This window comes from Simochromis diagramma, unplaced genomic scaffold (genome assembly GCF_900408965.1).
Source record: "Simochromis diagramma unplaced genomic scaffold, fSimDia1.1 OVJJ01000334.1, whole genome shotgun sequence".
Taxonomy (NCBI): Eukaryota; Metazoa; Chordata; class Actinopteri; order Cichliformes; family Cichlidae; genus Simochromis; species Simochromis diagramma.
The window spans coordinates 413,761-437,642 of record NW_024386764.1 but is presented as its reverse complement, the minus strand read 5'-3'; the positions used below and the strand labels follow the sequence as shown (position 1 = coordinate 437,642).

At 41.8% G+C, this 23,882-nt stretch overlaps 1 long non-coding RNA gene across 1 annotated transcript; it reads right to left on the bottom strand.

The window, feature by feature from the left end:
• Nucleotides 1-13,411: 13,411 nt before the first annotated feature.
• Nucleotides 13,412-13,960, bottom strand: LOC120732604. Its single transcript, XR_005695613.1, has 2 exons — nucleotides 13,857-13,960; nucleotides 13,412-13,772 (listed from the first exon to the last, which is right to left on the bottom strand). It is a non-coding gene; the product is annotated as an uncharacterized LOC120732604 (long non-coding RNA).
• Nucleotides 13,961-23,882: the final 9,922 nt, after the last annotated feature.

The window sequence follows — 23,882 nt, the reverse complement described above, 5'->3', positions numbered from 1 at the left end:
ATGGTACTACAAGGTCATTAAGATAAGATGGGGCCTGATTATTTAAGACCTTGTATGTGAGGAGCAGGATTTTGAATTCTGAATTTAACAGGAAGCCAATGAAGGGAAGCCAAAACAGGAGAAATCTGCTCTCTCTTTCTAGTCCCTGTCAGGACTTTTGCTGCAGCATTTTGGATTAGCTGAAGGCTTTTCAGGGAGTTTTTAGGACTTCCTGATAATAATGAATTACAGTCGTCCAGCCTGGAAGTAATAAATGCATGAACTAGTTTTTCAGCGTCACTCTGAGACAGGATATTTCTAACTTTAGAGATGTTGCGCAAATGGAAGAACGCAGTCTTACATATTTGTTTAATATGTGCATTGAAGGACATGTCCTGGTCAAAAATGACTCCAAGGTTCCTCACAACGTTACTGGAGGCCAAGGTAATGCCAGTAAGAATCTGGTTAGATACCATATTTCTAAGCTTTTCAGGGCCGAGTACAATAACCTCAGTTTTATCTGAATTAAGAAGCAGAAAGTTAGCGGCCATCCAGGTCTTTATGTCTTTAAGACATTCCTGCAGTTTAACTCATTGGTGTGTGTTATCTGGCTTCATGGACAGATAGAGCTGGGTGTCATCTGCATAGCAGTGTAAATGTATGCTATGTCTTCTAATGATGCTGCCTAAGGGAAGCATGTATAATGTAAACAGAATTGGTCCTAGCACTGAACCCTGTGGAACTCCATAATTAACCTCAGTGTGTGAAGAGGACTCTCCATTTACATGCACAAACTGGAGTCTATTAGATAGATATGATACAAACCACTGCAGTGCAGTACCTGTAATACCTACAGCATGTTCTAATCGCTCTAATAGGATATTATGGTCAACAGTATCGAATGCTGCACTGAGGTCTAGCAGGACAAGCACAGAGATGAGTCCACTGTCAGAGGCCATAAGAAGATCATTTGTAACCTTCACTAAAGCTGTTTCTGTGCTGTGATGAGCTCTGAAACCTGACTGAAACTCTTCAAGTAAACCTCTGCAGATGATCTGTTAGCTGTTTGACAACTACTCTTTCAAGGATGTTTGATATGAAAGGAAGGTTGGAGATTGGCCTATAATTAGCTAAGACTGCTGGGTCTAGAGATGCTTTTTGAGTAAAGGTTTAACTACAGCTAGCTTGAAGGCCTGTGGTACATAGCTGATTATTAGAGATAGGTTGATCATATTTAAGATCGAAGCATTAATTAATGGCAGGACTTCTTTGAGCAGTTTTGTAGGAATGGGGTCTAAAAGACACGTTGATGGTTTGGAGGAAGTAATTATTGAAGTTAACTCAGAAAGATCAATTGGAGAAAAAGAGTCTAACTTAACATCAATGGTACTAAGAGTAGCTGTAGATAATATTACATCTGTGGGATGGTTATTGGTAATTTTTTCTCTAATGATAAAAATTTTATTTGTGAAGAAGTTCATGAAGTCATTACTAGTTAACGTTAAAGGGATGGTTGGCTCCACAGAGCTCTGACTGTTTGTCAGCCTGGCTACAGTGCTGAAGAGAAACCTGGGGTTGTTCTTATTTTCTTCAATCAGTGATGAATAGTAAGATGTTCTGGCTTTGTGGAGGGCTTTCTTATAAAGCAGCAAACTATTTCTCCAGGCTAAATGATGATCCTCTAAATTTGTGACACGCCATTTCCTCTCCAGATTACGAGTCATCTGCTTTAGGCTACGTGTTTGAGAATTATACCACGGAGTCAGGTACTTCTGATTTGAGGTCTTAGTTGTTAAACTGTATTACGTGACATGAGCAGGGACTTTTAACACTAACTGCAGTCTGCGTGGAATATAAACAGGCCAGACAGATCTATGTCCTTATTGCCTAAACCTGCTGAATCAGGCACTGAGGCTACAGCACACCCTGTGTATATCCGTGAGACACCACAGGCTGTGATTAAATGGATACATATGCTGCCCTGGGAAAGAAACCAGACCAGATAAAACACCAATAGAGCAGAGCTGTACTCTATGCAGTGAATTGCTTTCCATGTTCACTGTGATGATGATAATCGTCCTATGCGTTGTTTTCACAAGAAAACAAACCATAAAATGAGAACATTACATCCAATTAAATCCATAAATTTCTTTTTTTGTCCCTTTCACTGTAAAAGTCAATAATAATTCAGTTGAAATACTACTACTACTACTAATAATAATAAAAGTAATAGTAGTATTTAAAGTTATGTCTTAGTTTTTTGCGTCAGGCCTTCATTAATTATAATGAGTTGCAGATTTCAGATGCAGAGTTTACACACAGGTCTGTGTGAATGTTCTTTAAACGTCTCTGATGTTACCTTAAGAGTTTCAGTGTGTCTGTCCCAGCTGAGAGAGCGATCAGTGCACATATTAAATTGTGTGTAACACTTCTATGAATAACTGCTGGACTGTGATCACCTATTGACTCAACCCAGACATCTATTAAAAAAGTACACAATCTAGAGTGGAAAGATTCACCGATTGCTGTCGATTTCTTTTACATTTTAGTACCAACATTTTTTAAGTTCACACAAATGAAAATCCCTCCCTCAAAACAGGAAAACTCTACAATTAAATTGGGTTATAAGCCACGCAAACCATTTAATGTGCGTGTCATACTGAAGTCTCTCTGTGAGCAAATCAATGATAATAATATGATGAAGTTCCTTTAGCACTGTGTAAAACCAGTGTGGTTAACATGTTTGCATAGAAAAGAAACCACAATAGAGTACAATGAAAACTACACCAATGTTATTATTATTATTGAGATTATTCTTATTCTGTAGTAAAATATTATTGTTTGTGAGATCAAACACTGCACTGAGGTAGAGATGAATCCAGTGACGCCATAAGAAGATCATTTATAACTTTAACCAGCGATGTTTCTGTGCTGTGATCAGTTCTGCCTGAAACAAACCATTTGACCAGCTGTTAAAATATAATGTATATGATTTGTCTATAATTTCTTAAGACAGTTGGTTCAAGTCAGGGCTTTCTGTCATATGGAATGTGTTTTCTTACAATACACTGGAAGAAGAACCACTACACTCCAAAAACATGCCGTTCATAATTACAACTATTTGATGAGGTGCACAGTCCTTGGTTAGATGTCATCATAGGACATAAACAGCTGAACAACCTGTGAATTACAGACAGGGAAGTCTGTCGGGAATACTGAAAGGAAACTGTAGGATATTTTTAACTGTAGTTGTGTATTTGACTGTTTAAGTATATATATATATATATATATATATATATATATATATATATATATATATATATATATGGATGAATATGTACAGTATGTACTTTCAGATATCAGAATCAGGATCATGGAAACAGAATCAGAGTTATTGACCAAATATGAGCACACATACAAAGACCTGGACTCTGGATATTTCTTTGCTTTCAGTGTGCATAACAGACTGTGCAACAGACAACAACAGGGCATTTAGCATGTTTATATGTATGGTGCAGTGATGCAGAGGGCAAAGATATTATAATAAATTATTTAATAAATAAGGATATGGACAACTAGTTACTATGTATGCAGTATATACACAGGGTTTGACTATCAATATATATGCATAGTGGGTATATAAATATGTACAACAGAACTAAATGTACAGCGAGCTTTCATTCAGCAGCTGTCACAGGCTGGGTCTCTGACTCCGCGCTCTGAGTGTAGTTTGTATTTGTCTTATGTTAGATTTGTGATTATATAGTTTGTTTGGTTCTTATTTAGGTTTTAGTTGAGGATAAGTTCAGTCATTATTTGTCATTGTCTCCTTGGTTTCTGGGTTCTTGTCTAATTTTTTAATGTGTGCCAAGTCTGTTAAGTTGGTATTGTCTTGTCTACATTTCCTGTTTTATTTTGTAAAGGTCCTGTGTTTCCCTTAGTTTTACACCTCCCCTGTGTGTCATTATGTGCATTTGTGTCAGCTGTCTCCTCGTGTGTTTCCACTTATTCATTCTGTTTTTTATTTATTCTTCACATGTGGTCATAGTTTAAATCATAGCGTATGTCATAGTTTGAAGTCATAGTATAAAGTCATAATATTCACAGTCGTAATAGTTTCTTTGTTTTTCATAGCCTTCATAGTTTCATGTGTATCACTTGCTTCCAGCCAAATAAAGGCTCCCTCTTCGTTCAGTTCTGTCTCCTTGTCTGTGTCAGCTCCTGGTTCCTCCTCACACACTCCACACGATTTGTACAAATCCAGAATCAAGAACAAGTCAGTTTTTCTGCAGATCGCACTGTCCATTGTAACCTGTTCTTGTCCTGTTTGGCGTCTGATCCAAACCATATCATGATGTATGAGCAGAGAGCCTCAGTTACTGCAGAACTGGATCAGCAGGTTGAACTTCCTGAGCTGGAGTTTATCTTTAGCTGGAAATGTTTGATGATTGTGTCTAAATTGGATGATCACTTCAGATCCTGTGAGATTGTGGAACCCAGACACTGATTAAGGTGAAGGGGATAATAGAGACGGGGTCCTTCAGAAGTCCATTGACATCTCTACTGTTTTCAGCATAATCAGCTCCAGGTTCTTCTGACTGCACCACAGAGTTGACCCCATGTCTGTATGCAGACCCATCCCTGTCCTTGGTGAGTCCATTAACTGTCATCTCATTAGGGATGGGTATCGTTTAGGTTTTATCCGATACCAGTACCAAACCGGTACTTTTGAAACGGTGCTGGTGCTTAAAAGGTGCTCGAACCGGTGCTCGAACCGGTGCTTAAAGAATGGAGAACACAAAATTGGTCCAAAAACCTCTCATGTTGTTTTTTTGTAAAAAGATAACAATGTTAGCCTTTTCTGCAGCTATGGGGCATATATGGTATCACTCTTGGCTGGAAGCAGTGCTTAAACAATGTAAAAAACACAAACTTTGTCCAAAAACCTCTCATGTTTAACTGTTTTCCACTTTTTCTTTGGTCATTTTAGCCTTTTTGGCCAGGGTGAAGGGAGTATCTGCCATCAAACAAGAAGACAGCCGCATGTAGCTATGATGATGTTTGCTAGTTCACCTTACATGCATTAATGTAATAACGTGGTTAGCCTACTCAACGTAAATTACACACGAACAACATGAAGCTACTCACGCAGAGAAGAACGGCTGCTGCTGCATCATCATCCTCATCATTTCTGCTACACTGGCAGGGCTAGGGGCCAGGACTCTCCTCTTCGGGGTTTTTGGGGATGTTGCAAACTCCGGGTCTGATAACAGGCACCACACCCGCAGTAGATGCGCTCGGTGTGAGGTCTCGCAGCAAGCTATCAAATACGGCGCATTTCTCGGCTTTTAAAAAAACGCTATGCGTCGCCAGGTGTTTCATCGGATTTGAGGTGTTACCTCCTTTGACAGTATCACAGTATCAGCTTAAAGCACTTGTTGCAGGCTGCTGAGTTTGCATATTTTGCTGTGAAGTACAGCCAGACTTTTGACCGCTTCGCCTTGGGTGTTTTTAATCTGTAGCTCTGCTCTAAAAGGATGTACGTACCTGGCCCCGCCTACTATCATTGGAAAGGTAAAATGATTGGCTAGAATTCAAAGTGTATCACAGCTCAGGAAAAAAAAGCACCGAAATGTGCGCTGCTTTTCGGTCTGGTTACTACCGTTTATGTCAGAACCGGTGCCATTACCGGTACCCATCCCTACATCTCAACTGCAAAATTTACAAGACTGACAGACGGCCCATTTGAGGTGCATTCATTTGTGTAGAGGGAAAAAAGCAGAGGAGAGATGACGCATCTCTGGGGGCCTCCAGGGCTGATTTTCCAAGTACCAGATGTGATTCTTTCTAGTCTCACCTGCTGCTTCCTGTCTGCCAGAACGTTTGTGATCTACTGACAGATGGAGGCTGGTGAGTTTGGCATTTTACACCATCATGCCTGAAGTCTGAAGTTTCTGATGTCCAAAAACTGAACCCTAGCATATGTCCCAGGGCACACAAAGTGCCTTTAGATAACAGCTTCTGTGTCTACTACTGTATTAATGAAACTGAACCAACATGATCCATACTGCTCCCTATCTGTATGCAGATTTGCAATGGTTGAGCACTGGAATAATTGCAGCTATATGTAGTTAATAAAGAAATTAATGTTTACAGTAAGCAAGACCCATAGAATGGGAACCATGTTTCTTCTGGACTGGTATGAAGCTCTTTCATCTCACCAGGGTGGATAACAAAGTGAGGCTGCTAGGAAAAATGCCACCACGGGATCAGTGCCTCTTAGAGGTGACAGGCTGTGATATTTCTCAATCCATAAGAGACTGATGTAAAAAAAATAAATAAATAAAAACTGAATATAAAAACCAAGCTGTCATAAACGGCAGTTTTCCATATTGTCTTAATTTCTGTATTTTATCAAAGCTGCAAGAGAAGAATAATAATTAAGTTTTCCAAATCATATCTCGTTTTAAAACTATTTACATTGTTGCTTCATAACTAACACTATAGGCCCCCAGGGCTTTATGAAACTTTAGCCTTCGTAATTACAAACATAAATGGTTAAACAAAGGTTGATAATCTTAATGTTTTTATGTGGCTGGTAACAGGAGGGAGAGCTTGGTGCTAGAACTTGTAGTGTCTTGAAAAAGCTTCTCAATAACTGTAAAACAGAATAAATTTCTGTTTATTCAAATTAGACCAAGATGGTGTGTGTACTGGAATTTTCTACTGGCCTAAGACCAGTGAAAAAACTCAGGTTGGTAAATGGGTAATGAGTGCTGGCATTGTGGTCCTGTATTCCTGGCCGGTTCTGTGATGAGTGCTGGCGTGTATCTGTCCACACTGAGACGCTGACACCAGGTGGCTTCCCTGGAAACCCAGCACTGATTTCAAGGGCAAACAGCTGGAGTGTGCTCTAATTGAATTCCAGGCTAATTATGAGGGAGTCTGTTTCTGCATCGAACCCCAGGTAGGAGTGTGCTCATGCATCAGTCTGCTGATTTACTGTGAGGGAGCCTAAATGGCACACATGCTTTACATAGACTGCAGTGCAATAAATAACCTGGCGAGAAGTTCCAAGTAGAACTCACACTAGCACAGAGCTATTAGCTGTATGATGTCAGTAGGATATATGAACACCTGCTATTGAAATCTTTTGTTTATGACAGCAGCCAATCAGAAGAAGTTAACAGGAGAGGTAGAGGAGCTAAATGGGCTGCTTTAAACAGCAGGCTGAAAAATAAAACTGAAGCTATGATTCCTGGAGTGCCATTTGAAGCTACCTTCAAAATAGAGTCAATCGTAGATCGCTCTATTAAAATACCAAAGTAATAATCACTACACAGCATATTTACAGTCTGCTGCAAAAAAGTTGTTTGTCTCTATGCAAAGTCATCCCTTCCTGGGTGGGTGAAACTGTCACAGACCCGGTTCCGGGGACTTGGGGTCCGTGAGCAGTGTGGACCTTTAGTGTTGCTATTGCTGTTATTGTTATTGTTATTTTTGTTATTGTATTGGATGTATGTTTGCTGCACTGTGCTCTTGTGTTCCATGCTGGTGTGTGTCTGCGGGTGTGGCTGAAGGATGAAGGACAGCCACCTGCAGGCCTGATGGGCGTGGCCCTGCCGGTCACGCCTAGGTTCTCACACACCTGCTTCTGATCAGGCTCGTCGGGGGAGCTACTTAACAGAGCGATGGAGCTTCCTCCGGCGCAGGATCGTTGAGTTAGACTCCATGTCAGTGTTTATAGTGCTGGTCAGTGTATGCCTGCTGGAGTTGGTGCCATAACGGCTGTGTCTGTCGTTTTTCCTCAGGAGGACAGCGGAACACAGGACTGCAAGACACACGGGATGTGCGAAGGCACAGGGCAGAGAGCACGAGATACCAGCACTTAGGAGAAGACGCGTCACAGGAGTCGAGGGAGCACTTTGGAGATTTATTGTGTGGTGTACATTTACCTCACTGTAAATAAACCCACTGCTCATTCCACTAAGTCCAGCGTTTGGGTCCTTTCTCCAACATCCCCCCACGGTCTGCCAGTCAGACCGTGACAGAAACTGATCTCCGGTGGTGATAGCAGTTCCTTCTTCTGAATATTTGTTTCACCGTCAGTCTGGATTTTCGGTATCGAGGAACCCACAGGTCCCACCTCCTCTTCCCTTCCACTGGATACTTGCACAGTAACATTCCAACAGCGCCCATGCTCTTCCCACTTGTGCCTTCTTGTTCCAGTAGCCCATTTCTCATCACTGTGTCCTGGCTCCTCAACACCTGACACAGACTTTGTTAATCCAGGTATGGAAGGACAGGCCCCTGCATGGTTACTTTAAATTAGTAACTTAGTTACATTACTAGTCGCTTCTATGAAAAGTAACTCAGTTACTTCAAGTTACTCGTTACTTTCAAAGTAACTAGTTACTAGGGAAAGTAACTTTGGTTTTACTCAGACTTCTCTTATTAATGTATTGCTTCCCACACTGGATACCAAGCAAGGATGCCAGTCTTCTAGCTTGCTTACATGTTAGCACTATCCTGCCACAGTGCACTGTGCCACTTATCAACAGAAAGGAAAAGAAATGTGCATATTTCCACGAGAGAAATCCCACTAATCTATTAATTAATTAATCAATTAATTAATTAATCAATCTAATAAACCTAAACCTACACCATCCTCCCTATTCTGGTATTCTAAACAGTACTTAGCCGAAACCCAAAAGACTGCTTGGTTGAGTTAACCTCCTGAACTATCTACAACAGGTGGTGGAAACCTGAAATTAAAACAGCGAAAACTAGAGGTGAGAGTTGATCATTACTGAATATTAAAAATAATAAATGGCAGATTTTGTGATATTTTCATAAACTATTTATTTACCACATCAATTAACAGCATGGAAAGCAAAATATTTTTTCTAACATGGCAACCTTTAAAAAGTGAAAGGAGACAGAGAGACAGGTGAGAAACAATAAAACTTAACTGACTGGTACAGTATCTAGACAATGTGGGAAAATACTGGCATCATATACAGTACTTCTGAAGAAATTATGATGGGACCCTGAAAAAAAATTACTATGTACAATAATGGCTTTCTATACATTTTACATCGGATGAAAATGTTGGTTGTAAGATTCAGATATTTATTTGTTAAAAGCAAGATATTTTAAATGAGAACTAGAAAGCGAAAATTTCTGAAGAAATTTTAAGTGTGCCTATGCCGCCGCTAATCAGTATAGTTTGCCATTCAAACGGCTACAGAGAGCAAAACTCAGCAGAGCAGCCATTCTCCACCATGAACTATGATAAAACCAAACACCGCTCGCGCCTCACAGATGACAGCTTACGGTTTTGTGTAAAGATGAGGTGACTTCGTACAGCCCCGATTTGTAGACGCTTGACCGTTGTAGCTGTTCTGACAATCGTTTGTCTTTCAGACCCACGACAAATCTGTCTCGCACCATTTCATCATGCAAAGTCCCGTATCCACAATGTTCTGCCAGACAATGGAGTGTAGTATGGAAGTTGTCAACTGACTCACCCGTCTCTTGTTGGCGCTGGTTAAACTTCGCTCGCTCAAATATGATGTTTCTTCGGGCTACGAAGTGAGCAGCCAATCTCCTTTTAACGGTCTCATAATCGCTCGCCTCTTCGGGAGTCAGATGCAGGGATACCAATATTTCCTCTGCCTGCTCGCCCATAGTGTAGATAAGGGCGTTCACTTGATTTTCGTCCGCTTGCGGGGTGACTTGAAACTGACTCATGACGTCTCTTTTCGCGCAGCTCCTCTCTGGCCGACCTTTAACCTGGCACCGACACCGAAACTTTCCACTTATGCCCAACTAACGTTTCCAGTTGTCTTCTGACACCATGTTCCGTTATTTGAGGTTATGGATGTTATTTGACTGGAGGCATAACTGACAGACACACGAGATGCGCCATTACTCCAATGAGTGTCCTGTATTATTTTTCATCCCCCCCACAACAACAACCAGCAGAAACGTTCCTACCAACAAGCCAGCAGAAACGTTCCTACCGTCTAACATTTACCTGATACTACAAGTAACAACGGGCACAGCTGTATAGAAACTCCGTCGTGCTAGCTAGCACGCAGTACGAGTTATCGTTAACCACCACCGGTCGATCGGCGGCGAGCGATCGTGGGTGAAAGGAGAGACGGCTTACTGAAACGGTTTTTTTTTAGCGAAGGGTCGCTAGCCGGCGCTAGGTAGCAAGCCGGCGGCTAGCTAGCCGGCTAGCAGCAACACACCCTTGCCGTTACCGTAACTATTCAATGCTTCGCGCAACCTTAAGAATTCCAATGGTTCCTGAAAGCACCGACGCTGTGCGCGCCGTTGATATTGTCGTCATTACGGTAATCCAAATACTCCCGACATACCACTAGAGTGAGCCAGCACACCACAAATCAAGTTTCCCTTAAGTTTCATTTTACTCCCCATTCATTCCAATGGGCAAAAACTTGCATTAAAATATTCATATTTAAAAAACTATAGAAGTAATAAACACCAAAAGTCATAGCACACCATTCCTGATCCAGCCGCACAAAATGATATAACATATATGAAGCTTGTGTCAAAACTGTGGGATGAGTTACGCGCGGAAATTTCAGGCTGAAAAAGGAAAATAATAATAATAACTAGAAAGCGAAAATTTCTGAAGAAATTTTAAGTGTGCCTATGCCGCCGCTAATCAGTATAGTTTGCCATTCAAACGGCTACAGAGAGCAAAACTCAGCAGAGCAGCCATTCTCCACCATGAACTATGATAAAACCAAACACCGCTCGCGCCTCACAGATGACAGCTTACGGTTTTGTGTAAAGATGAGGTGACTTCGTACAGCCCCGATTTGTAGACGCTTGACCGTTGTAGCTGTTCTGACAATCGTTTGTCTTTCAGACCCACGACAAATCTGTCTCGCACCATTTCATCATGCAAAGTCCCGTATCCACAATGTTCTGCCAGACAATGGAGTGTAGTATGGAAGTTGTCAACTGACTCACCCGTCTCTTGTTGGCGCTGGTTAAACTTCGCTCGCTCAAATATGATGTTTCTTCGGGCTACGAAGTGAGCATCCAATCTCCTTTTAACGGTCTCATAATCGCTCTCCTCTTCGGGAGTCAGATGCAGGGATACCAATATTTCCTCTGCCTGCTCGCCCATAGTGTAGATAAGGGCGTTCACTTGATTTTCGTCCGCTTGCGGGGTGACTTGAAACTGACTCATGACGTCTCTTTTCGCGCAGCTCCTCTCTGGCCGACCTTTAACCTGGCACCGACACCGAAACTTTCCACTTATGCCCAACTAACGTTTCCAGTTGTCTTCTGACACCATGTTCCGTTATTTGAGGTTATGGATGTTATTTGACTGGAGGCATAACTGACAGACACACGAGACGCGCCATTACTCCAATGAGTGTCCTGTATTATTTTTCATCCCCCCCACAACAACAACCAGCAGAAACGTTCTTACCAACAAGCCAGCAGAAACGTTCCTACCGTCTAACATTTACCTGATACTACAAGTAACAACGGGCACAGCTGTATAGAAACTCCGTCGTGCTAGCTAGCACGCAGTACGAGTTATCGTTAGCCACCACCGGTCGATCGGCGGCGAGCGATCGTGGGTGGAAGGAGAGACGGCTTACTGAAACTGTTTTTTTTAGCGAAGGGTCGCTAGCCGGCGCTAGGTAGCAAGCCGGCGGCTAGCTAGCCGGCTAGCAGCAACACACCCTTGCCGTTACCGTAATAATTCAATGCTTCGCGCAACCTTAAGAATTCCAATGGTTCCTGAAAGCACCGACGCTGTGCGCGCCGTTGATATTGTCGTCATTGCGGTAATCCAAATACTCCCGACATACCACTAGAGTGAGCCAGCACACCACAAATCAAGTTTCCCTTAAGTTTCATTTTCAACTCCCATTCATTCCAATGGGCAAAAACTTGCATTAAAATATTCATATTTAAAAAACTATAGAAGTAATAAACACCAAAAGTCATAGCACACCATTCCTGATCCAGCCGCACAAAACGATATAACATATATGAAGCTTGTGTCAAAACTGTGGGATGAGTTACGCGCGAAAATTTCAGGCTGAAAAAGGAAAATAATAATAATAACTAGAAAGCGAAAATTTCTGAAGAAATTTTAAGTGTGCCTATGCCGCTGCCAATGAGTGTAGTTTGCCATTCATACGGCTCCAAAAAAAAAATCCAAATAAGGGTAGACAGGCCGTACTACTGCTGGCATACCACTAGAGTGAGCCAACACCACAAATGAAGTGAGTGAGCCAACACTCCACAAATTAAGTTTCACTTTCGTTTCAAGTTAAGTTTCACTTTCCGTCCCATTCATTTCAATGGGAAAAAACTTGCATTAAAATATTCATATTTAAAAAACTATAGAAGTAATAAACACCAAAAGTCATAGCACACCATTCCTGATCCAGCCGCACAAAATGGTATAACATATATGAAGCTTGTGTCAAAACTGTGGGATGAGTTACGCGCGGAAATTTCAGGCTGAAAAAGGAAAATAATAATAATAATAATAATAATAATAATAAGAATAATAAATCCGAGCAATAGTAATAAGTGTGCCTTTTGGCATAGGCACACTTAATAATAACTAGAAAGCGAAAATTTCTGAAGAAATTTTAAGTGTGCCTATGCCGCCGCTAATCAGTATAGTTTGCCATTCAAACGGCTACAGAGAGCAAAACTCAGCAGAGCAGCCATTCTCCACCATGAACTATGGTAAAACCAAACACCGCTCGCGCCTCACAGATGACAGCTTACAGTTTTGTGTAAAGATGAGGTGACTTCGTACAGCCCCAATTTGTAGACGCTGTGCGCAGAGGTTCATAAGCAGACCCGACAATGTTTGCATGAACACACTTTGAAGCATTACGTTATGGACCACTTTTCACACATAGTTGCTGTACCCACACAGCCGGCTGTAGCTTTTCATCTCATAGCCCGACACATACAAAAAAAAAAAAAAAAAAAAAAAAAAAGCAGAGAGAGCACAGACTTTACACCTGAGAGGCGTGATTGCAGATGCCGCTGAGGTGGGTCCACCTCCCCTGCAGCGGCACTGCAGACCACGCCCTGCCACACACATCAAACACGTAAAATAAATATTTATGCACTTTTCATTCACTTTTTGTTTTTTGTTATTTTTACACAGTGTTCTGAATGATTAACAATGGTCTACAGCCAATCTTGTGTATTATTATACAAACTTTGGTTGTAAGATTCAGATAACTATTTAATAAAAGCTAAATATTTTATATGAGAGTAAGAAAGAAAAGTATATCTTTGTCTCATACTCTCATCAGACAATACATGAACCTCTCAATAAACAAAATATATGCTCGGCTTAAATGACAAACCGCTATTTTAGACAGTGGAACACTTATTTTTAAAACAAAACCAATGCAGTTCGCCACTGACAGTGCTTACCTTTGCACATCACAGTAAACACTGAACCAAGATGGCGCCCACGCGAACGAGAAATCTGAACTACGGTGTCCTGCAGAGGACAAATGGTCAAAATTGCTAAAATTTACAACATATATGCAGCTCAACAGCGACACCTTGTGACTTATTCCAGTCACTACCTTACATATACATAACGTCTTACCTGACATTCAGTTCACCGGACACTCATACTGAATCACCAGCCCATATAAATGAAAATAAGTCCAGCAGCCAACCAAGAGTCATCACGAAAGACTAGGGGTGACACGAGAGCGTGAGCCGGCCTGGGTGTCAGCCAGCCCGGCCTGGGTGTCAGCCAACCCGGCCTGGGTGTCAGCCAACCCGGCCTGGGTGTCAGCCAGCCCGGCCTGGGTGTCAGCCAGCCCGACCTGGGTGGCAGCCAAGCCGCGCTAGCCAGCTAGCCGGCTAGCTGCCATGCGGCGGTGAAACGAGAGTGTGAGCCGGCCTGGGTATCAGTCAGCCCGGCCTAGGTGTCAGCCAAGCCGCCCTAGCCAGCTAGCTGCCATGCGGCGCTAGCAGTAACATCGTGAGAGATATGGGACTTCTTGATAAAACGAGCAGATATTTGAAGTTTACACCCCTACATTCTCGCCTGAAAATAGGGGAGGCTGTCATAAAGTTCAAAATCAGTAACTTAGCGCGCACAGCTGTATAGAAACTCGTCGTGCTAGCTAGCACGCAGTACAGTTATTGTAACTGTCAGCACAACGAAAATAAACTACACCTAAACTCGGTTTATATCTGACCCAAATAGAGTGCAGTTAATAACATCTTACCTGAAATTCAGTTCACCAGCCGCCTGCTTCTCCTGCATTGGGTTTCCCTTATCCACGATTGAGCTCCGCGTTAGCCACCACCGGTCGATCGGTGTTTCTTTCCCCGCATACGAGGGGAAGAGACATATACCGGTGGCTAACGCGGAGCTAGCTAGCCACCGGTATATGAACAACTCAGTTATTTTTTCCACATCGACCAGCATCATCGGCCCATATAAACGAAAAATAAGTCCAGCTAAGACAAAGACTGTTTGCGGAGCGATCGGGGGTGAAAGGAGTTAGAGACGCCTCACTGAAAGCCAAGCCTGGGTGCTTTTGAGCGAAGCGGCGCTAGCTAGCCGAGCTAGCTAGCCGGCTAGCCGGCCGGCCGAACTAGCTAGCCGGCTAGCAGCAACATCGTGAGAAATCTGTTGCTAATATGGGATGTTTTAACAAAACGAGCAGATATTTGACGTTTACACACCTACATTCTCACCTGAAAACCGGTCGATCGGCGGCCGCCTCACATGTTTCTTTCCCCACATATGAGGGGAAAGAGACACATACCGGTGGCTAGCTAGCTCCGCATTAGCCACCACCAAACAACTCAGTTAGTTTTTCCTCATCGACCAGCATCATCGGCCCATATAAACGAAAAATAAGTCCAGCTAAGACAAAGACTGTTTGCGGAGCTATCGGGGATGAAAGGAGTTAGAGACGCCTCACTGAAAGCCAAGCCTGGGTGCTTTTGAGTGAAGCGGCGCTAGCCGGCTAGCTAGCCGCGCTAGCTAGCCAACATCGTGAAAAATCTGTTGCCAATATGGGATGTTTTGACAAAACGAGCAGATATTTGACGTTTACACACCTACATTCTCACCTGAAAATATCTTAAAAGTTTACTTTGTGACCTAGAAACACAAATAAGAGGAATATATTAAACCAAGTGGCAGCCGCCATTGTTTGACTGGTAGAGGCGTGCTTTGAATTGTGGGATATGCAGTTTTCCACCAAGCATACACCCTTGCCGTTACCGTAACTATTCAATGCTTCGTGCAACCTTAAGAATTCCAATGGTTCCTGAAAGCACCGACGCTGTGCGCGCCGTTCATATTGTTGTCATTATGGTAATCCAAATACGGGGACATACCACTAGAGTGAGCCAACACACCACAAATTAAGTGATTGAGCAAACACACCACAAAGTAAGTAAAGTTTCACTTTCGTTCGTTCCCATTCATTTGAATGGGCAAAAACTTGCATTAAAATATTCATATTTAAAAAACTATAGAAGTAATAAACACCAAAAGTCATAGCACACCATTCCTGATCCAGCCGCACAAAATGATATAACATATATGAAGCTTGTGTCAAAACTGTGGGATGAGTTACGCGCGAAAATTTCAGGCTGAAAAAGGAAAATAATAATAATAATAATAATAATAAGAATAATAAATCCGAGCAATAGTAATAAGTGTGCCTTTTGGCATAGGCACACTTAATAAGAACTAGAAAGCGAAAATTTCTGAAGAAATTTTAAGTGTGCCTATGCCGCTGCCAATGAGTGTAGTTTGCCATTCATACGGCTCCAAAAAAAAAATCCAAATAAGGGTAGACAGGCCGTACTACTGCTGGCATACCACTAGAGTGAGCCAACACACCACAAATGAAGTGAGTGAGCCAACACTCCACAAATTAAGTTTCACTTTCGTTTCAAGTTAAGTTTCACTTTCCGTCCCATTCATTTCAATGGGAAAAAACTTGCATTAAAATATTCATATTTAAAAAACTATAGAAGTAATAAACACCAAAAGTCATAGCACACCATTCCTGATCCAGCCGCACAAAATGATATAACATATATGAAGCTTGTGTCAAAACTGTGGGATGAGTTACGCGCGGAAATTTCAGGCTGAAAAAGGAAAATAATAATAATAAGAATAATAAATCCGAGCAATAGTAATAAGTGTGCCTTTTGGCATAGGCACACTTAATAATAAGAATAATAAATCCGAGCAATAGTAATAAGTGTGCCTTTTGGCATAGGCACACTTAATAAGAAAGAAAAGTATTTCTTTGTGCCCCCCCTTTCTTTCCCCTGTTAATGCCCTACCTGCCCCCTGGCAAAACGTTGCTAGACCTGGAACAGGAGAGGGAGGGGAGAGGATGAGAGGAGAAGAGGCAGCTGCAGCGTAAAGACAGAATAAATCCAGCTTTGTGTCTTTTCCATTGTAGCTGAAGTCCGGGACAAACTGATCCTTTTCACCTCAATACGAAATGCATAATATTTTCTCTGAATACGAGATGATTCAGTTTTTTACGGGATGGTTGGCAACTCTACTAACTAACCTTATGAATGATATTATAAGATAAAGTTCACTATCAGTAACATCATAGCACCCACCCAGCTGTATAGAAACTCCATCATGCTAGCTAGCACACAGTACGAGTTGTTGTAACTGACTGTAAAAAGTCAGCACAACAAAAATAAACTCCACCTAAACTTGGTTTATATCTGACACAGATAGACTGCAGCTCATAACTTCTTACCTGAAGCTCAGTTCACCTGACACTCGGACCGGCAGCCGCCTCGGGTCTCTCCTCCTCCTGCCTCCCTTTCCCTCATCCACCCACTGGCCTCTGTGGAAGCTCCGCCATAGCCACCACCAAGCAACTGAGCTATTTTTACACATCTGCCAGCATCTGGCCAATCCACCACCTTTCACTGTTTATACCGAAAAAAAAAAAGAAAAAATACCATCAGCCCATAAAAACGAAAAATCACCATCGGCCCACCGAGTCCAGCTATGGCTGCATATGTGTTTAGTAGGAATTTCTTTTTGTAGAGAGCTAGCAAAACAACCGTTTTCGAGGGCATTGGAATCCCGACTTCTCTGACGAAGCTAACCAGAACTCCGTTTACTCGAGTGTGACATCATTCCCAGGTTTGTGTTCTGATTTCGGGGGTAAGTCGAACGCAACACATGAAGTAACGAATAACGAGCCTATCTAAATCCCAGTAACGACTAACGCTTTCCTAATTTTGGCATAATAACTAGTTACCGTGCTCGTTACCACAATAATACCGTCAGTACTGTAATGCGTCACTTAATAACGCATTAGTCCCTACACTGATGGTATGTACCACCATCAGATAGAAGACGTGGCTGACCTTCACAAAACTTACCAGGGACTGGATAAAGCTGGACTGAAAGACAGCACAGAGATCTCTCAACACAAGATCCGTAGAGGTTAAGGTCTACCATACACGGCAAGACCCCAGGTACAGGCTGTGCATGAGGTCCCTGAGACAATCTAGCACATAACAGCAGGGTGCAAGAAGCTAGCAGGCATGCATATATGGAACACTACAGCCATGTGGCCAGGATAATATACAGAAATATATATGCTGAGTACGGCCTGGATGTTCCCAGGGCGAAATCGGATTTGCCCCCGTGGGTGACTGAGAATGATCAAGGTAAGATCCTGTGGGACTTCCAGATAGAGGTCTGCGCGGGAATGTTTTTTTAGTCCCGCTCCCGCCCGCTCCCGCAAGGTTTTGTACCGCACCCGACCGCTCCCGCTGTATATTCAGTCTTTGTTCACCCGCTGCCCGCTTAGAATAATTTTCTACCCGACCCGACCGTTCCCGCTAAATTTAGATCTGGTTTCCAAAATCTCACATTTAAATGGGGTACCACCAAAAAAATAGAGATAACAGATAAAACTGCAGGTTGTGCAATGATTGTATTTATTTTTCTTAAAAAAGATGCATTTATCTGTCAACATGCAACATTTATCTTTTAACATGGAAAACGTGTTGCAAAAATAAAATAAATAAAAACGAATACAGCATTGTGGCCTACTTGTTATTTTTATGTAAAATACAAACGTAACATTTTTCTGTCAACACAGTAGGGAAAGTGTCGCGAAAAAAAAAAAGTCACTTAAAATTGTAAACAAAAGAACAAAATAGTTGGCCACTGCGAAATTAAATGGTTGTTTAAACTATCAGTTTAACGAAAAAATGTCCCAATGTCGAATTCAAGGTCTCTCCTACAAAAGAAAATATGCATATATAAATACAACAATAAACGACATCTCAAAATTATAAACTATTAATCAAATGAACGAAACTTACTTAAAAAATCCAAATTATTTTAAATTTCCATGCAGGAAAAGAATGTCACTGACTGATGAGGGTTTCAGTACTGAACGTCTCTCCTCCAAAATCCGACCACAAAGGCTGAATGCTCTCTCGGAAGGTGCACTCGTTGCCGGGATGCAGAGGACAAATCTTGCAAGGTTGCTCAGGGCAGGGAACTGGGAACTGTTGGAATTCCACCACTGCAAAATGTTTTGTTGACTTGATAATTCAAGTTTCATGGTCCTGTACTCCTGAATCTGAACATCTAGTGATTTTGATCCACATGATTCTTCCTCTTCCTCCCAATCTGAAAATTTATGAAGAACAGTAGGCCTTTTGGCAGGTGTTGGTTCAACATCCTCATCATGTCCATGATCAAACTTTAAATCTTCGATCATCTCCTTGACTCCCTGTATCACATTCTGTCGCCCTCTTTCATCTAACATTCTCAGACCTCGCAAATTTGGTGTCAGAAAGGTTGCTATTTTATAAAGCATGTGAACAGAATGGGATGAAGTGCTGTCTGCTGACAGTAATTCTTTCAGCCGTGTTACACAGACGGTTGCAATTTCAGAGAGCAGAGGGTCTTTTGTGGCTGATGTACAGTGCTCAATTAATCGCACAGACCACGGAAGAACAAGTGAGGCACTGGGAGCTGTGTTATCAGTTTCCAAGTCGTCAGTTGCCTCTTTGAAGGGTTTTAGGAATGATACTAGTAACTTAAGAGTACTGATGCTAATGCGTCCGATCTTGTCATAATTATTGCTCTCAGTCAGCACAGATGCAATGTCTTCGTACTGTTCCAAGACAGAATTTAACATGTCAAAGTTAGAGTTCCATCGTGTCTCTATGGATTGTTTCAGTGACTTTTTAAGCTTGCCCTGCTGTCCTGAGTGTTTGAAATATGTAACCAACTTTTTAACATCAGTCAGAAGGCTAGCGATCTCTGGAGACTTTTCGATTATGGCAGGACCAAACGCACTGGAGAGAGTCACGTTTAGTATGTGCGCTGTGCAGTTTAGCCTCGTGTATTCTCGTAAGGCACTGATCATGTTGGCTCCACGATCTGTGACAAAAATAATCTTTTTGCCCATGTCTGTCGCATCAATGCCAAACACTCTGAGATTCTGCAGCAGGTGCCTTCGAATGTTTTCACCTGTCTTTGAGGTGCTTGGGTCAAAAGGGGCAGCAAAAAGCACTCTTGAATGTAGCTCAGATTGCTCATTAACGTAATGGATGGTTGCAGACAAAAAGGACGTTTTTCGATATGTTTCTGTCCATATGTCTGCTGTAACAGCGCATCCAAACTTCGATATTGTTGCAGTGATTTCCTCCACAACATGTTTACGTAGACTCTGAGCCCTCATTTCAACATTTCTTGACACCGTTGTGGGGTGTGGTAGTATCTCACAGACATCGAATTTTCCTATTCTTGCTGCTGTGTCGACCAAATGTTGGGCCAGCTGTGTGAAGCCTTTTCCAGAGATGGTATCATACGGTCGAATGTCTTGGCAAACAAACTGAACACATTTGTCTCTGGTTTCTTTTTTAAACTTCTCTGGCACCAGCAAAGATTTAGTAAATGCCAGTTTTGTTTGCCCCTTTGTGATGGGACATGAGTGCCGCCTTAAACCTGAGGTTCCAGTCTTGTGACTGCAAAAGGGTAAAACTTTGAGGCATTTATCGCATTGTACAAAGGGTAATTTTTTTCCATTTGCGTCTATGACGCATGAAAAAGACTCCCATACATCAGACTTGCCTGATGTGGGTTTCCTTAAAGTAAACTGACCGTTGTCTAATCCCAGCTGAACGTCCTTCAAGGAAATTGCATCTTCAGTTTGCTCTGCCATGTTGGTAAAGCGCGCTCTGATGCAGGTGATGCGCGCACAGAGTCACAGACTGTGCAAGTAAAATGCACGTGCAAAAAGCACTGATCCATGCGCTCAGTGCGTGTAACAGGCGTGAGCACTGGCTGTACCAGTGCTCAATTAGAATGAGGAAATCACAGATATGCTGTTCCGAAAAAATGTCGGGCACGCTATATTTTCAGACCGCGCGCTCCCGTTCAAATTACACCAGAGTTACCGACCGCTACCGCATTTTATTTGGAAATTTATTCCCGCGCCGCAAGAAATCTGGTCGGGTCCCGCGGCTCCCGCGGGACAGCCGCGGGAATGCAGACCTCTACTTCCAGATACAGACAGAAAAACTGGTGATAGCTAACCAGAAAACAAATAGACATAGTAGTGGTCAACAAGGAGAGGAAGATGGCTGTAGTGATAGATGTAGCTCTACCAAGTGATAGCAACGTCAGGATAAAGGAACGCAAGAAGCAGTGGTCTCTGTGTATTCGTGGAGCACTTGGGGCAGTGAGCAGATCCCAGGAACAACATCCGAGATCTCTGTCCAGAAAAGCACAGTCCTAGGAACAGCAAAGATATTGCACAGGACCTTCAAGCCTTGGGTAGAGGATTTGAAGGGTAAGGCTGCCCCCTGGATCAGTGGGGAATTTCAGTGACTTTGTTTCTAAGCGGTCCTTTAGTTTCTTTACTGTGACATGATTCTTAGAAAGCTCTTAGTCTAGCCATGATTTTTCTATTTTTCTCTTATTTTTATAAGACTGATATGAATAATACAGGAAAGACAGAATGCCTGTACTGTTTGGGTTGGGTGATGCCAACGAGTCCTCTGGTCCTAGGCCACTACACCCCTCAGTCTAAATGTGAAGCTGCTGCTGGTGCACAACCTTTCTCAAAATTTGTCACTGTAATGCACAGTTATGATAGTTATGATAGTATTTAATTAAGGACTATAGCAAAGGTTATCCATGGCCATCCTTTGTTAAACATATGATAAAACATTGATAGCTGACTGAACACTTCATCTCTCTAAGTACTGCAAGAGAAGCAAGGGAAAGTTGTATTAATGTGAAGGCCTTGGTCCTTGTGGTTAATTTTAGCCCAAGATGCTACTTCACAACATACCTTTGAGGATAGATCATCTCTCATCAACGAGAAGCAGAAAGTGGTCTTGTATCCAATTAGATTTGACCTTTCTCCTGGAGGAGAGAGCAGTCCAGTCTTAACCATGATCTAATTACCTGATGAGGTATCAGACGGGGCTGACAGTCACTTAACATAGTTTTACTTTGAACACATTATTAAGGAGATGTCAGGACACAAAAGCTAATAGGTAGGAGGTGTGTGTTGATTGTTTTGTTGCATTAGACTGATGATGTGAAAGGCTGATAGTTATTTAAGCCTCAGATCTCTCATTCACAAGTTCAGCTCAGTCAGTACAGTTTGCCTCTTTGATACAACAGGCAACAAAGTGATAACCAATGTGGTCACCAATGGATAAAACAAGCTTTGTGTAGTGACTGAATATTTTTTGTGTTGTTAATCTGCTATGCTGCCCTTTGGAAACCAAAACATCTGTTTCACACCTGTTCTGCTTGAAGTATGCTCTCCCAGGTGTTCGTCCATTAGGTTTTTTTAAAAAATATTTTCTTTGTAATTTCTTTTGTAATAATGTTTTTTTCATTTGTTTTAAGATCTGAAGACATAAACGCTTAGTGCTGCACAGGTTTAAAACCCCTCAAGTCAAATTTGTTATTTGCCTCAAAAGGCAAATTGGGCTCTAAGTTATCATGTTAAGTTAAGCCTTCAAACAGGTGACTTCTGTTTTTGTTTTTAATGGAGTATCAGACCCCATTCATACACACACACACACACACACACACACACACGCACACGTGTTGTAATATATAACAACTTTGTCAACACTCAACCTTTGTCACATTATGTAAAGCTCTTCAGTTCTTTAAAGTTTTTGACCAACTCTTCATGTTTTCTTCCTTCTGTTGGAAGCTTGTTTCAGACAATGGATGACTGAGTGTTTACACTGGTCTTTCAATAATGTACAGCTCTTTCAGACTGGTAATGGAGGGTGGAGGGTGATTTTTTTGTTCTGCTTATTCTCTTATTCTTGGCTGGAAACATCATTTCAAGACATTTCTTTATTACCAAGCAATTAAGCAGGTGAAAGAATGATTTCCTTCATTAGTCTTCTTACTAATTATTAGTTCAATTATAAGTCAGAAAGGCAAAGGTGGGTGCTGGTTTAGCTCAATGGTTTGAGCAGCCACCACATGTGCTGAACCCACATTTCTATACTATGGGTCTGGGTTGTATCTGTACCCTGGCACGATGAAGTTGGGTATCTGCAGAACCCTTTTATTTAGTTATGTGTTTTTATATTTACTGTATCGTGCATCAGTAGCTAGCAGTCGAGCTAACATAGCATGGTGGAAGCTAACAGCACAAAGTTAAAAGTCTGAATGATTTTCACACCTGCTGTCCCAACAGCTGTTCTTTATATATGGTAAATGGTAAATGGCCTGTATTTGTATAGCACTTTACTAGTCCCTAAGGACGCCAAAGCACTTTACACATCCAGTCATCCACCCATTCACACACTGGTGATGGCAGCTACATTGTAGCCACAGCTGCCCTGGGGCGCACTGACAGAGGCGAGGCTGCCGGACACTGGCGCCACCGGGCCCTCTGGCCACCACCAGTAGGCAACAGGTGAAGTGTCTTGCCCAAGGACACAACGACCGAGACTGCAGTAGTTTGGGACTTAACAAAGTGCAGTAATGAGATTTTATGACTTCAGAACTTTCATTGCACTGAAAACAAAGATTTGGTGTTTCTTATAAGCTGCACACAGAGCAGGTTTTGTGTGTAATTTGCACTGAGAGCAAGGAAATGAGAAACTAGTGGGACTGTAAACAAAATCAGTTTACAGTACAGTTATAATAATCATCTGATATCAGATGATTTATAACATAAACAACACTTTTTATTTTACTACTTCAACGCAAATTCAAGAACTTTAAGGTTTTTGAATAATTCTTTGTTGAATTTTTTACATAACGTTAGAAAAGCTGTAATTACATTTTCTCTTACTTATGAAATCGTATCAGAACTGAAAAAAGTTGGATTTGTTCATACCTACCTGCTACACCTGACGCCTTAATTAATATTGGTGTTTCTGTAGGCACACATTTCTATCCATAGAATTCATGCAGTCCACCAATTTCTTCTTGTTCATCAAATACAAATGTATTTAGGATGCCTTTGTGACCAGCTGTATCAACAAAATTCACTTATTCATAAATGGATGTCTAAATAATAATCATGCACAGACAAACATGCTACTACACAGTTTTGCTAAGTTGATGTTAAAGCTAGAATACACAGAAACAACACTAAAAGCATTTAGCCACTTTTAATTTGGTCTACGGTCACACCTGTCATGTAGCAACACGTGTCAGGCATCAATTTGTAGCTTCATCTCAGCAAGTCGCATCTGGCAGTATGAAAAAGTGCCTTGAGGTGACTGCTGTTGGTGCTATATAAATAAAGTTTTGGTTAGATGAGTCAGGCAATTTGTTTTTGTCTTACATCCCTTTCTAATACATTTTAAGGACA